Source organism: Haliaeetus albicilla, chromosome 9 (genome assembly GCF_947461875.1).
Source record: "Haliaeetus albicilla chromosome 9, bHalAlb1.1, whole genome shotgun sequence".
NCBI classification, from domain to species: domain Eukaryota; kingdom Metazoa; phylum Chordata; class Aves; order Accipitriformes; family Accipitridae; genus Haliaeetus; species Haliaeetus albicilla.
The window spans coordinates 44,139,523-44,155,912 of record NC_091491.1 but is presented as its reverse complement, the minus strand read 5'-3'; the positions used below and the strand labels follow the sequence as shown (position 1 = coordinate 44,155,912).

Here is a 16,390-nt window from a genome sequence, read left to right as displayed (position 1 = left end):
ACTCTTTGCTGAGTAATATACACATTAATTATGTGAATATTAGAATGGCTTTAAAATATATGGATACTCAGCTGGAGGGTTAAGGTGTTTTAGACTTGCTTGTTCTTCATGTAGTTAAAAATAGTGTCATCTAAGACCTGATCCTAAAGAAGTGCGTGAAATCAGCGTGACTATTCGTGGAAGGAAGGTTCTGGCAATGTGAAATTCTTTCAGTCTCTGTAGGGCCAGGCCTTAGCCAGCAGACATTAAAGAGCGCATTCCAGTGTTTTAAGGGCAATATTCTTGCATAAGGTTATCTTATTCCTATTTCATTCTAGTTAAAAGATCCCTAACAAGACTGCCTTCTCTGTCCCATATGAGTTGCTGCAAAGTCTGTTTAAACTCTGCTGCTGTTAATGACAAGCATGGCTGTAAAGGTCAGAGAAGTGCCGGCCCTGTGGGTCTGAAACATGACTTTGGCAAAACAAAATGCTGTCAGATTCACAAGGCAAACAGACTTGAAATAGAGAAAATATTTTTTCACATTTTTTAAGTTTTATCACTCAGCTGTGCTATTTGTAGTAGTAGTAGACACAACAGTTGCAGAAAGAAATGTGACAGATCTATTCAGCTGGCAATACTAAGTTTCTCTGTACTGATGCCACATCTTGCCAACAATTCCTATCCTGTGGTGAAAGTTGTGTGTAGTTACCTAACAAGACAACTGGCTGTCTTCATTATGTATTTCCATTTTTTCAAGCTGGAGATAAGGCATGCCCAGCTATGCCAGGAATTAAAACAATCCAACACGTCCATTCTTGTTTGGTGAAAAAGCTGCCCCGTATTTTCAGCAGAAAACAATTATATTCTCTGTATTGTCACAGGTTCTGCTATTTAGTGGTAATAGCTCTCAAGCATCAAAAAACCCCACAAAAAAACCAAAAAAAACCTAACCAAGGATATTCTTCCTAGCAAGTGCCTTACCTTACTCCCTATTTTGCTTCTTTTAGCTCCAGGCTAAGGATACTGCTTCTGAAAGAAGAGTGATTCACCCCCTCCAGCTATACCAGCAGCCGGCCTCCTAGGGTTTGGTTTTCTTATATCTTATAAACACGCATAATCCATGCTTTCTTGCAGTCCCCACACGGCCTTGTGAAAGCAAGGACTGGCTGGATGAGCAGAACCTGAAGGTCTTTGGCCCTCAAAATTCAGTGTGTGTGAGTAGGTCACATGAAGTAATTGAGCTGCATTTTTTTTCTCCCTGAGACTTTTCTGGAGGAACTGCCATTGCCTTGCTGGGAGGCTGAAGCAGTGAGGTGCAGACCCCTGGGTGCCTTGCCAGGTAAGCACTCCTGCGCTCCTCGCAGCAGAGGTGGTGGAAGGGCTGTGCGCAGGAGATGGGAGGGTCAGAAGCTCCTGGGTGACCCACCAGCCCTTCTGTGGCGTCACGTAGCTCTGACTGGGCTCTGCGTGACCGAGGGGAGAGTCGCACCGCCATGCTACCGCACAGGAGGTGGGTACGGGGACTGCCAAGAACACAGTCTCCTTTAGCCTTCTGAAGGATGAGGGGTCAGGGTGTAAAGCTTTGCCACAAAATCACACCTGGGATTTACACAAGCATCCCTTTGGGAGAGGCCATGCCACGCACCCTGCAGGTCGTTCCTGACTTGTAGCCTACCGCTTCAACGGGTCAATACAACAGAAAAAAAAGGTTTTCTGGAAAGCGTGTGACCGAGTCAACCCTGCGGGGTGGAGGGTGGCTCTCTGAATAAATGCCACAGGGGAGAGTGCTCCGTGGAGATGGACAAGGGTGATGGGACGCTCAGAGAGTAATGCAAAGAAGCCAACTTCATCTCATTGTGAATGGGACGAGGGGGTGGCCTGTGTTTTAGATAAACAGCTACCAACAGCTGAGCAGATCACCTGGGGGTGTACGTGTCTCCCTGAGCTAGCCAGACCGGGGCGGGCTCAGCCCAACCTAAGGTAAAAATCTAAACTACTAGCAGAGGAATTTCAAAGAGAGCAACAGGCTTGAGCTGGCGTCAACCCACATATCCGTTCCTGGTGACCGGGGACGCCCAGTGCTGTGGCAGTGAGTGTATTATGGACATCGGTAATGGGAATCACACTGGCATGGGAACTGAACTGTGTATTGCAATTGCTAACTCACATTTGTATTGTGTTTTCAGTATGTTTTATATCACTCCGCTAAATCAGAAATTCTGGGTGCAGATGGCAGCAGGAGTGCCTGGGTGCTGCAGGGCTGGTGGCTCTAGGCCATCTCACACCACATGGTACCAGCACTTGTTACAGCTCTGCACACTCCATTACTGTCGGGTCTCTAATTTCCCTCCCAGGCCATGGGGAGAGCACCCCTTTCAAACACTGGGGTGTTACAGTGGTGATATCCCATGTACGTTTTTTAAACATCACAGTACTTTACTGCACAAACGTATGCATTTCAGTAAAGCAAAGTATTGCTCAGTGCAAGGACTAATGATGGAGTTTGATCTCCACCAGATGATGGATAGAAACTGATAAATAAAATGTTCCCTTATCAAACACAAAAAGCACTTTCCTGCAGAAAAATGGGCACACAGTAGCCAGCCAAGGAATGGAGAATTTCCTCCTTTCTGAAAACTCCTTTTGTCTCTCAATCTATCAAATTCTATCCCATTATTTTTCCTATGGGCAATGCTTTCAGCCAAGCATTTTACAAGAAGATCTGCCCCCTTCTCGTGTTACACAAGGCTCAGACATATTAAGTGATACTGAACTGCACATCAGTAGTGGCATCAAACCCACATGTCCCCTTCTACACACACCCCAGGCCACGGTATATGGCATAACACCTGGTTTCACATACTACATCCCCTTATCTCTGAGAGCCTAGTGCCCATTATGGGCATGACCATTCCCCAAGAAAACTTTAGAAAGACAATATGCATTTGCTTAGGTCTCCACAGAATTAATGTCCAGGGTAAAATTTTGCCCATGGTATTTTATGACACCAACTTGTAAATAATTTTGCTTCTAAGCATAAAGGTTTGGGGAAATAAAAAATTCCAGTGCCCCAGACGGAGCAAAGCTAGATCCCCCCGTTGTCGTAATGTGCCACACAGTGTGAGATGTGATGGTGATGAACTGCCCTCGTTGTTGAAGCAGAGCATATTCAGACTGGAAGACAGTTCACAAGTGGCTGGTGCAAATTATTTTTGTAGTGATACCTTTATTTCACACACATCAGTCCAGATAAACAAGACTCTGTGTTGTTCAGTCACTAACAGATTCTTTGTGATTTAGTCTTGCTGATTTTTTAAAGTTGTTAGCATCAAAATGCTGGTGGCCTCATCCTCGCTTATGCACCACAACCATTCAGTACTGGGTTAGTAAAAATGACCTGTGCCTAAAAAGCTGGTCACCCAGGCTGTGCCTGTCATCCTGACCTCCAGAGTACAGCTCAGTGACTCCCTGGGCTTGTACTAGAGACATAGGGAGGCAGCCAGCACTGACCATATGGATGGAATAGTAATTTATGGCAGTATTGTCCTCTGTGTTCTCCTATTAAGGAGAAAACGACAACAGTTATCTGTGCAAACCATTCAACACGAACTTAGGCAGGACTTAGTTAATCCATGTTGGGAGATGCAGAATCCTTTGGTGGCAGTTGGTTTCTCACATTTCTTTAAAGAATTTGTGTGTGTATATATTGCAGAAAGGCAGAAAATAATTGGAAGAATTACTCTTTTCTTTTTTTGCTTCTAATTTGCTCATTAGGGATTTGTTAGATGGAAGCCTAGGCAATGAAGAAAGTAAGGAAATCTCACCGGGAGCAACACCCACGGGCAGGTACCAAACGCCTGCATGCACCTGAATTCAATTGATGCAAAGAAGCTGAATTTAAAATGCACTACAGAACAAAACAGGGCCAGCTGGAGGATTTCCTGTCAGAGAAAGGAGAAGCCTGGGGAAGCAGCAGGCAGAAACACTGAGCTGTGATACATTCCTCCTGGCTGTGAGTATTGTATCTGGAAGGAGGGGGGAATAGGAATGGGAATGTCTCGGTTTGGTCATTTGGCCTAGTGAACTCTTCCAGTTAACAGTTTTTTCATCTAGCATTCAAAATGTTGGAGGCATTTATATTTTTATATATATTTAAAAATGTATATGTACGTGGGGCACAGTTGAGTAAGTGTTCATTACAAAAGGCTCCAGAAACACTATGCTTCTGTCTCTGAGCACAAAGAGAAGCAATAGAAGATACAGAAAAACTTGTCAGGGTTACTCTGAGCTAAATGACTTATAGCTGTGTAAGTTGTGTCAGTATTTGATTTGAGAAAAGCTTTTGTTGGTGAGTGGTGGTGCCACACGTTTCAGGTTGTTGCCGGGGTGCTGCAGGGAGTGGGGAGGTAAGTGCTTGCCTGCCTGCAGCATCTCCCTGCTGTGCTGGGGGAGCAGGCGGTGGGGGGAAGAAGTGGGCTTGGGGAAACCACCTTGAGGACCCTGGTAAATGGGAGGTTGGAGGAGCCGAAGGTGGCTGTAGAGGCTTTTGGCAGGAACCCTTTCTGCTGGGACGCTGCTGCCAACAAGCACGTGTGTGGCATGGTGCAACCACTGTCCCCTTTTGTCCTGTCCTCGCCTCGTCCTCCCATGCCAGCAGCTCGAGGCTGGGGGTGCCTGACCGCAGTGTTGCAGGGAGCGAGACCCACGGCACTGCCCCATATGGTTCCCATGCTCTGTCACCTCTGGCTTTCCTGCACTGGTGATGATTGCAGGTGGCACTCACAGCTCCTTAAAACACCTTGTAGGTTTGACTGTTTCGCAGACTTTTAAAGTTGCTAGCTATCCAGTATTTCCTTTACCAGGCATTAACAAAAAAGCTACTTTAGCTGAAGTGAAAATGCCTTTAATTCAGTACTTATCTTGCAGTCTTGGTCTTGTCATACCTCTAATTTTAACGTAGGCTGAGTCATTTTCATCCTACTGCTTTAAAATCAGGCTATGGAGCATGGTCGTGTTCTGGTATGTTTGGGAAGTAGAACAATTTTTCTCTCTCTTAGTCAGATCTGTCCTGCCAAGCTTCTATCACTCGGTGCTCTTAGATATAAAAATAACATCTAGCTGGGGATGATTTGCAGAGTTAGTTTTATTACTGTAAGCAAAATTGAAATGTGAAGGATGCCAGCTTACATTATGCAGATTGATTTATAAAAATAAATTAAATTAAAGTATTAGTCCCAGTGAAATATTTAACCTTGTTTTGACATAATTCCTTGGAGAAGAAGTTGCATTGTGTATGCAGTACAGTAGTTAAGCAGTACTTGCTTTCTCTGTTTTGTTTATCTGTGGCCTACTAGTTCCTCTCTTGCCTGCCTGTCAGACCCTCCTCTGAGGTTGCAGTTGTTAACATTTTTATGCCTGAAGTACTATATTGTTCCCTCTTCTTGTTCTTGAAAACACCTGATTTGATTTTTGCAAATCCAAAGACTTCAATCCGAGACAGACTTTTGGCATGGAAAATACAGGTAGAACAGTTGTAGTCTGGCAATGCTATGAACTCCTGGAAGCAGTTGTGATGCGAAGCCTTGACAGTAGGTAGAGTTATTCCAAATGCTGTATCTGCAAGTATGTATCCTGGTACATACAGGGAGAGATAACAGAAAGTACAAGGCGAATGCCACAGTACACATGTGATTGTAATACAGCTAAAATATTGTACTCCTGGGTCCACAGTTTAGGAAGAACATGGCAAAACTAGAAAAATACTGAAAATGGGACAAATCCAAGATTGAACAAGCTTGATCTGTTTATATGCAAAATCTGGTTGTGAATCTGGGCTGATCTAATTTTGCATTCACAGGTTGGTTTCTTCACATGAATTGGAATTGTAAAGCAGTGACTGATTTTTATTTTTTAACTTATTTTTGCTTTGAGTTCATTTGAACCTGCATCTCAGCAACAGCTTGGGTCTTCAGACAACGTGGGTTGTAACAGAAGTGAATATGTACACGTTACACTAACCTGTGTAGCGTTGTTTAACCTCTCATATGTAGAAAGCCCCGGTGCTGCTATTCTGCCTCAGAAGGGGTGCTGTCCTGCTTCGCTGTTGGTGCTGTGCTGGCAGAGGGAGGTGGATAGAAGCAGTGGGGTGAGCCCTGGGGCTCAGCTGTGTGATTGTAGTGTTCCTCCCAGGCTGGCACAAGTTTTACCTGCTAATGTTAAGTGTGGATTTTGGCCCATAAGATGAAATGAAGCCTGGTGAGGACTTGCTTTATTTCTACTATGAAACAGGCATTAAAGATCTCTGCTCACTCTCAAGTATGAGTCAGTTTGCACAACCAAGAAACATCCTGGTTCACCAGGCTGCTCTTGGTGAGACTTGAGGATAGTTCTTGCTTACAGACAGGATAGCAATTGTTAGCCGCATTAGTGGAAACAACATATCTTTTAAACAGAAAAGGATAGCTTGTTTTTAGTTGGCTTCATGTGTTTATTTTCTACCTCTGAGTGGTTTCAGACCCAATTTACTGGTCTGCTGGGTGAAAGTAAAGGATCTTACAATGGCAAAGAAATCCAATACATTATTCACTGGGGGGGGGGGATGTTTGCTTTGTATGTGAGTCGCTCTCTGCTTAAAAAGTCGATTTGGTTGAAAAACTGCTAACAATATTATGTATAATTCTGTGGTTTCCACATTTATGATGGCATGTAAGCAACAACAAAACAAGATGACAGTAGCAGACTTTTTATTGCCTTATAGGAAGGATTAAAGTTTGTAGTGTAAAGGGAAGTCGTATTATGCCTGTTTGAGGCTTCTTACTCTTCATTGCCCAAGACCTTAGTATAAATGGAAAGCAAGCACCTGTTAGGTATGAGCTTTGGCTCTGCTTTGCTGCTAGGTGGAGCAGGCTTTATTGTGCTGCTGCGTTGCCGCAGGGCTTTCCAAAAAGCCCTTGCTCCTGAGATGCTCCTGTTGCCCTGCACCAACCCAGCGGGAGTCATGGTCCCGCTGGCAGGACCTGTGAGGTCCCTGCGTGTATGCTCTTTGCCCATTTCAAGCCCAGTCCAAGGGAGTAAATAAGACTCCTGCTGACTTTGTCAGCTGGCTGCCCTGATGTTCAACCTGCCAGTGAGACTGACGGTGGTGATCTTTGGTGGTTATCTGTGTTTCTGAAGGCTGTGGGATCTCCCTCAAAGACCAGGCCTGTTGGAATGGATGCTGGACAAATGCAAAGCAGGAGGCAGAAGAAAAATGCAAGCATGTGTGGGAGAAGATGTTTGTGCATTGTCCATTTGCTTTCTGACTGAGAACTAGGCCGGGATGATCGGTCTCCTCTTGCAATAGCTATATCATCTGGCCATGCCTTTCAGTCATTTACAAGCAGGTGTCAGCCACTGAAACAAGCTGTGTCTCGTTGCCAGTTCCCTAAAAGCTGCCACCTGCAAAAGCTGGTTTTCTATTTGTAGCCATGGATATATCTGCTGTTTTTAAAAAAAACCTTGCATGAATGGATCTCCAACCAGCTAGCCAGACACAAGCTTGCATATTAATTTAATCTCCTTCCCCAGTGACTGCTACCCTATTGCATCCCATACTGTGCATGGAGCATTCCAGCTTTCTTGCAAAACAGAGGTGATGGAGCATATAGCAATGTTAATGTTGCTTGTCAGGTGCCTTCTAAAGGACAAGGTGAGGCTGAGTGTTTGTAATACATTCAAGATGATGTTAATCTGAATTTCTCTATGGCTTCAGTACAACAGTAGAAATGGTGTTATCAGAAACACCACTTCCAATATTGAAGATAAATTTGTTAAGACAGGTGTAGACTAAAAAGGAACACTTAAAAAAACATTAAAAAGCACACAAAGGTGTGTCCTGTGAATAGTGTGTGTCAGGGAAGGGCTTCAAGTAGGTGGTCCCTTTGCACCACCTACTTATCTAGCTTTGGCTTCTAGATAATTAAACCGACTATTTTTTGCTAGTGTACTTCAGAGTTTGAGAGCTCTAAGCTTTTGAAAGCAAATTCACCACTTGCAATTTAACTGAAAAATGCAGGCATTAGTTGGAATGAAGCTAGTATTTGGCTAGGTAACAATTTTGTTCTCAGGCTGCATTTGGGGTGTTTTTAGGGTATTTGATTTCTTCTTGGATGTGGAGTATGCACGTTTATACTAGCAAGTTAAATTCATCAGAGTCTTGAGATCAGATTTCTTTTCTTACCTGTCTCTTCCATTGACCTTTCTTTAAGACTGCAAAACCTTCCTACAGAATAAAGATTATTTTATTTTTTTTTCCCAGGGGATGGCAAAAGAAATGTTGTGATGTTTTTTGCTGCTAAGGACCAGTGCACTTTGTACATGCTGAAAGACTCAAACCAGCTAGTTTGCTGGCAGGAACACGATCATGGTGGCTTTCTCCTCCCCAGTTACACAATTTAATGGATATTTTTATTTTCTGTCATTTTAAGGAGCATTGTCATTTTGGCTTGTGGCCTGCTGATGATAAGACAGAATGACTACACCTTCTGGCTCCCACAGCTCTCCATCTGTCTGTGTGCCTCTTCCCTCTTTGAGAACCAGGGTCCACAGATCTTTCTTCCTGCCCACTACCAGCTTCTTGCTGTGGTGGCTCCACCTGAGCAAGGACTCCCTGAAGATGTCTAGGCTAAAGCCACCCATTCTCTGCTCTATCATCCAGATGGTAGAGGCAACTTTACTGAAGCCACTGTCTGCTCCTGGCTGAACTGAGCTTTCCTGTGTGTCAGCGTGGACTGACAGCTCTGTGGAGCAGCAGGGCTCTGGACGTGTTCATGGTCAGCACTTTCCTGAGCTCTCTATATGCCAAGAGGAGAGCAGAGAGTGACTAGACACTGCTGGTGGCCTCATCTACAAAGGAATCCTCAGCTGATTACTTAGGGAAGCTTTGTAGTCTTTTCTCATCCTGAGGCAGCGGGAAGGATTGAAGCAGGGACTGAAATCTGAGGAGAAGTAGAGGAGCTCTAGTTCAGCAGAGAATGGGGCCCAAACTCTTGCTTCAAAAAAGAAATTGCTTGCACCTAAGGTTTTCAGTAATGTTGGTTTCACTTCTTTTACTGTATGAAACTGAGGCCAAGAAACGAATCTTTGGGGTCAGAACGTTTCTGCTTGGTCTCTCAAATGAAATGAGAAAGTGACTGTACCTAACAGTAATGCATTTCTGTTACACTATGGAAATTATGAAAGTAAGCCTTTGTGCTCTTAATCACCAGGTGTGTGGGAGCCTGCAGTAACGGTATCAGCAGTGGTGACATGTCAGAGATGTCAGTGAACTGGCTGTTGGTACATGTTACTAGATGTTTATCCTGTGTTTGCCACTGCAGCCTTTAAGCCTGACAGTGTTTTACTTACAGGATTGGGGAAATATTTCTATGCTCTTTCTGTGATTCCTGCTATGGTTGCAGCAGAGACTTGTTTCACTGTTAGCGCTATCTAGGGCTGGGCTTAAATCACAGGTGGCAGTGGTCTGAGCTTGACAGAGGAGGCAGAGCTTACTGTTTACCTAGGTGGCATATCTGGCAGCATGCACTAGAGCTTCACTGTGACTCTCTTTTTCCTTAACTGTAGACACGTTATGCCACAACCTGCTTATGCCAGGTAGGATCTCTCCAGCTGACTGGAGAGAAGAGGGCAAGCTAGTGAGCAACATCTGTGCTTGTCCTCCAGCCCCTACCTGTGATCCAGATCTGGTGACTATTGGCTGAGTATTGCTCAAATGTGGAAGGAGTATTGTTGCAGCCAGCCTTCCCACAGGCTGATTTGCAGAAACACGTGGCAAATGGGAGGGTTTGTCGCTTCTGTTCAGTGATCTGCACAGTTTTGTGGAACCAGACAGGAAGGTACTATCCTAAGTGCTGAAGAGTGAGAAGCTAGTAGGTATGATTTGGATGACCACAGCTTACCTCAGGTTATAATAATCCACACATATTTGAACAGCATATAGCAAAGTGATGCTTCTGTAGATTCTAGTTTTAACTAAATGAACTGAAAATGAATTTTTGAAAACTCCCAAGAAGTTTTTGAGGAATTCATAGACTGGATTAAGTTGTGTCTTCATTGACTGTAGAGTATAAATTGGGAAAACGTGAGTTTCCAGCTTTCAGAAGGTTGTGAATTTCACTTTTTTTTAAATCAGCTTTTCTAGCTCTGAAATAATGAAATCTACCAATGCAACTGGAATAGTCTTTCTAAAAAGATACATTGTTCTTCCGAGCCTTTACAAAGCCATTTCAGAGCTTTTCATGTGCTACAGATACAAAAAAGTTAGAGCACAGCAGTCTGGGGTTGTGGGGGAGCAGAAGATTGGGGGGGCTGGGGGTAGATGTCTTTTTTTAAATGACTGAAATATGATAGGAAGTCAACTTCTCTGAAGCAAGATTAGTAATACCCAGGCCATCCTGATGGCTGTTCACCCATTTTCCTCTTTAAATCTGTTGCTGATGGCATTCCATGGTCTGTTCCAGCACTTGGATACCCCTACCTGTAGAAGCTCAGCCTACATCTTCTTTCCCCCGAATTAGCCTGTTACTACTTAATCTGTACTGGGAAGAAGCAGCAGGGATTGCTGTCTTCAAGAGGATCTGTTATGCCCACCCTCAGCTTTCTCTTTCTAGACTAAACAAATCATATTCTTCCTGTTTCTCACAGAATTGAAGGACAGCTGAGGTTGTAAGGGACCTCTGGAGATCATCTAGTCCAACTCTTCTCTTCAAAGCAGGGGCAACAAGAGCAGGTTGTGCAGAGTGCTGTCAGATGTGTTGAATATCTCCTGAGCATGGAGACTGCGCAGCCTCCCTGGTAACCTACCCCAGTGTTTGACCAGCCTTACAGGAAAAAAATTTTCTCTTGTGCCTGAACAGATCTTCCTGTATTTCAGTTTCTGCCTGTCACCTGTTGTTCTGTCACTGGGCACCACTGAGAAGAGTCTGGCTCTGTCCTGTTTACTCCCCCCATCAGTGCTTACACACTGATAAAATCCCCCCCAAGTCTTCTCTTCTCAAGCCTGCATGCTCCCAGCTCTCTCAGCCTCTCCCTGTATGTCATGTGCTTCTATCCCTTCATCATCCTCATGGTCCTTCATTGGACTCTCTGGTATGTCCAAGTCTCTCTGGTGTTAAGTGATGTTTAATATCGTCAAATCTGGAGATCACACCAGTCCCAACTGCTACTCTGTTCCCCAGCAAAAGCATGTACACAAATACAGTTCCTTCTCAGTGTTTTGCAGTGTGTTTTTCTTTTAGTGAAATGCTCTGTAAGTCACTTCAATCTCTGTATTAACTCTTACGTAAGTCTTTTCCTGGCTGGTGACTGTGAAATGAGATGTCATGAACTGCAGCTGAAGAATGAAAAATAGGATTTCTTTTCTCCCTGGTACCAGCAGTTTGGTCACTTCAATCTCCCTTCATGAATATGGACTTTAAAAAGTAGAATTACAGATTTCAGAGGTAGAAGATTAAAAGATTTAGGAAATCCTAGGAAAAAATTCCTGCTTCTGGCTGCAGTGGAGAGGTTGGAATACATTTGAGCCATCTGTAGGTAGAGAACTCCTGCCTTGCAAACAGCTGAGGTCACTATGGGTTTGGAAGAACCGCAGTGTGTGCTTGTCAAGGAGGCTTCTCTAAATGGGATAAGTAGCAAAACTAAGATGGGGTTTGCATGTGGTGGCCAGAATTAGGTAGTGTAAATCAGAAGGGCTTGAGTTTTTGTCTCGGTCTCTCCCTTTGTCATTGATCTTGACAAGGCTTTAGCAAGCATAGCTCTATTCTGGGAAGTCATTTTGTTACGAGGGCCTGTTGGAGTCCCAGATGTATTACCTTTTGATGACTTGATGACTGTCATGTCTGTGTTAGCACAGTGGTGGGGCAGGCAACTGGAGAAGAGCGCAGGAAGACAGGAGCTAGTTCAGCTGTGTAGAGGCCATGTTGCATTGTGAGGCATGGATATGGGGACAGCAGAAAGGTTTAGCAGGGTTAGGGGGATGGAGTTTACTTATGGTGTGTTTTTTGGTTTGTTTTGGGGTGCTCTTTTTTTCTAATCTCTTTCTGCCAGCTCTGCAAGCATAGCCAGGATCCTCAGACTATCTCCACACTGAGAACTTCATGTGCAGGATGCCAGAACATGAACATGTAGTTCACAAGCTATCCTAAGTTTTCATGTGGACAGCGTCTGACAGTGGGGTAAGCTGCCTTGCACCCAGTGCACACCGAGGATATCTGTGCGAGGAATTTCTCTGCTGTAGGTTCACGCTGTAGCTGACTGCACGCTGACTTCTTCAGGCAGGCTGGCTCCAAGACCCACACTGATGTGTCCCTGACCTCTGCCAGGAATGGGGTTGCCATCAGGTGCACCAATCCAGTGGCACAAGTGGTTTTCTTTACATTAGGTTTTGTGTAATCTGTGCAGCTCTGGGACTTTATAAACTGGTTTTTTGGCAATGAAGAAATACTGCGGTGATGGGACTGCTGTAACTCATGATTGCTGCTCCACTGGAACGATGCTTTGATCAGGCATGCTGTTTTCTGTTTGCTCTACTGATACAGTTCGGGGGAAAAAACAGTGTAGGAAGCACACAAAGCCCTCTGGAGAAGCAGCAGAGGACTTCAAGCTGGGTGTAGGTACAGTAATTGCCCTGCGTTTATCTTAATTAAGCATGTAATTGATTTGTCAGAGAGGATGCCCAATAAAAGGGTGTTTGGTGACTAAGCAAGGGGTGAGGTGAGAAGACCCGTGACTGTTACAGAACAGAGAGGGGGAGAAAGTCAATGGCTTGTGCTCTTGTGTTCCCATGGGTTTAACATGGTAAAGGCAGAGCAAACACAAGTGATTATTAGCATTCAAAAGCAGCTGATCTGCTGGTCACTTAGTGCCATTTTGCATCCTTGCCTTCAGGAGGGGCTCATTTTCCTGTCTTAAAAATGGGAGTGACAGTCCCTGTCCGGAAGCCTCACTTGTACCCTGTATTAGCAGTCACAGAGCTGCTGTCACTGTCTGAAGTGATTTGTCACAATTCCTTTCTTGGGAATCACAGTATTTCTGTTCAGCAAAGGTACAGCTAACCTAGAAGTAAAGGAGTGAAAACAGTGTGAGATTGTGTGGTGTGCTGAAAGAGGAGATGGCTCGTCCCAGTAAACCATGAGGTGGCATGTTGAGGTGGAACTGTGAATCCAGTCTGTAGGATGCAATCTAGGCTCTGTCTGAGCTTTGAAATCATATGTGGTAATCAGACAGTGGTCGTGTTTTCTGCTGCCAGTATTTTGGAAAAGGGCTTTGGCACAGACATACGTATCTGATGATAATGTATTCATGAATGTAGTCAAAAAAGAACCAAAACCCCCAGAACACAGCAGATTAAGACTCGTTTCTCCTCTGTGGAGACTCCCATTTCTTGCAGTAAAGGCTGAGGCTTGCATTTCAGACAGTATTCCCACAGAGCCTGGTGCGCTTTGAGGGATGCTGATGCAGAGCCTTTTCCTGGGCTCAGTGCTGCCTCCTTGCCTTGCCCACCCCAGCTGCAGCAGAATTTTCTTCTGGTGATTTCTGGGCCTTTGCTGCTTGTATTTGCTGCTGTGGAAGTCTCAAGAGAGTAAACAAGAAGGTTTCTGATGCTCATGGTATGTAGCCTTTTTCTTTTAACTTTCTCCTTCTTCCACAGACTATCTAGTAGTCCTTTCACAGTTCCGTGCAACCTCTAGTTTTACAGAGGTTTTGTACTTGTGTTCCCTGCCATTTTCTACATTCTTTTATGCTCCAATTCTATTTTTTACTTACCAGTTTGTCTTCTAATCATCTCCTCTTCTCCTGTCTGCCTTTTCCACCTTTCTGTCTGAGTCCCAGGCTCTGGCATGTGGGTGGACAGTGGCCAGCAGAGCACATGGTGTGTCTAGGAGAGAAGAGTGGATGTTTCTCACCTGAGTCAGCCCTGGGCAGGGGGGCACAGCAAACAAACAGTTTCCAGATTTGGTCTGTGGTGTATTCTGATACTGAAGTATGGATGTTTTGGAGTAAGCTGCGCACATCAGAGCCTTCTGTTATGGAGAAATGAAATCCTGCTGTGGTGCACCAGCAGAACTGATGGCTCCCTGAGGTCACACAGAGCTGGATTTTGGCTTTGGGCAGCAGCCAAAGCTATCCTGTGCAACTGGACAGAAACTGGGAATGAGTGCGACTGTAGGTCCCTGTTGCTGGTGTTTGGGATGGAAGAGGCTTGGCCATTGTAGCAGGCCCCTCTGCTCCTGCAGCTGTGCTAAGGAAACCTCTGCCGCAGTTATCTGCTGAAGACTTGCGTGAACTAAGGACATTTCAGGTTTCAGCACACATCTGGAGCTTCCTTCCAGAAGCTGTTGTGCGTCTATAGCACAGATTACCGCAGGCCGATACAGGGCATGCTGGATCAAATGACATGCTGTCTGGCACGGCTGAAACCCAGTTTCAGTGAAACTCCTGTTGATGAGACACTTCAGCTGACATCATACCATTCCACGGACTGGCTGATATGCCTGTTGGCAAGGGCTGTGTCAGCACCGGTGCGCTCCCTGAGCTGCTGCCTGGGGCGTGGTGTGACATCAGTTGTGAGTGGGAATTTCTCTCCGCCGCTGGTAGGTTGTATCCTGTGCTGTTACCAGGCGGAGCTTCTTTAAAAAATCGCTGGCATATATCACCAGATCCAGCGACATGGGCTATCTTTAACTATGTGAGTATTCTTCTATAACCATCTCCATACCAAATAGCGCTTGGCATCCTACTTCCCTCACACAGGGATGCTGTGAGGATGAATCTAGTCAGGTATATCGAAGGCATCTACTTCCTCAGCATCCAGACACCTCACAGGTGTTCAATTATAGTAATGTCTGCCTCATCAAACACCCAGAGGGACAAAATAATTGTAAGGGGATGCTGTTCCTTTTCTAATACTTAATTTCTCTTTTATTACTTGGGTTAGAGCCTTTGTTCCAAACACAGTCCAAACTGCCTTTGAAATCAGAAATGAGACGGCACCCAGATGCACCACACTATTTCCTTTCTTTTTCAGATAGTCTAATTCTTTTTTTCCTTTCTTCTTAAAGCGAGCAGCCTCTGGGGTGTTTTGCAGTACTACTGATGTTTAACATGAAGAGGCTGAGAAACTGATGTATGCAATGATTAAGTCACTTTCACAAGGTCATGCTGTGAATCATTGGTGATGCCAAGAATAGCACCCCAAGTCTCTTGGCTCTCTGTAGCCCACCCTAAACACTACAGCCTGCCTTTTGCTGGTGAGCATGATCTGATTCATAATGCAGCAGTTCTGCTGTAAGGCTGGCTACCGCTCTGCAATCTCTCTGCTGCTGCAGAGAAAAGCAGTCAGGCTCAGGCAGCAACAGAGATTGCATACGTCTGTAGCAAAAAGTCTAAACCCCAGAAACAGTATTTAGCAGCTTATCTTATCTACAGATAAGCTCATAAAACGTACTGACTGGTTAAAAATAGGTTGTAAAGTTCTTGGCAAACACCTCAAACTTTACATTCTTTGTTTTTTCTGCAGTACAAAAATACCATTTCAATGATTCTGATTCATATTGGCTTTTTCTGGTCGTTCTGGAAAAGTACCAAATTATTGATGGATGTTTTTTGCTTTTAATTGTGCTCTTGAATGCTAAACCTATTCCTGCTATTTGCTTGCAGTATGTTTAGGCTATGTTTAGGCAAATGCAAATGTAAGTGGTTATTCAGTGCCTTTGGCACTCTGAACAGAATGTACCGAACTCCCGGGGCTTATTACAAAGCCTCAGCCTACAGCACTAACAAAGCCTGTGCAGTCAATAGCTAAAATAGGAGAACTACCTGGACTTGACAGAGGGAGTTCAGAGGATCTGGGAAGATCATGGATTGTGAACTTGTACCCAGTTTTTGCCTTGCAGATTGAGTAAATGAAATAAGGGGATTCCTGCCTGTGTACTGGCAGCTAAGGGTGCTCTCGAAGCTAGCCATGCTGTGCTTGCATGCTCTGCATGTAACGCTGGGGCCAGGTTGGTTTAACATTGTGGATCTTTTTGCAGCATGTAGTTTACCGATGAAGTTCTTGTCTGGCAGCTCAATGTGTTTCTGAATCATAATGGAGACTTTCCTTCTACGAACACTGCAGTCGTTGGAAGTGAAGTGAAACAGTGCGATGCCGCTGCCTGCTGTGTGTCTGTTGGCAGCAGCTCGGTATTTTTACAGTTGTTTGCCTTGTTACTCAACCTATTTTAAACTCTGATGGAATAAGGATGGCATTTGATCACAGTACTGGGCACAACTGTTTGGCTTTTATAACCCATGTTTTAAACCAGAGGCTTTTTCTGTATATGCTTGTGTCTTCAAATAACTTCAGACTCATGGCTTTAGACCTGCATGCTCT

General features: G+C 44.6%; 1 protein-coding gene across 1 annotated transcript in view; it reads left to right on the top strand.

The window, feature by feature from the left end:
• Nucleotides 1–677: 677 nt before the first annotated feature.
• Nucleotides 678–16,390, top strand: part of LOC138686926 (uncharacterized) — a 71,091-nt gene continuing 55,378 nt past the window's right edge. Inside the window, exons 1-2 of the mRNA XM_069792997.1 lie at nt 678–1,321; nt 3,757–3,994. The gene's annotated coding sequence lies outside the window, so the exon portion shown is untranslated. The remainder of the gene's footprint in view (nt 1,322–3,756; nt 3,995–16,390) is intronic.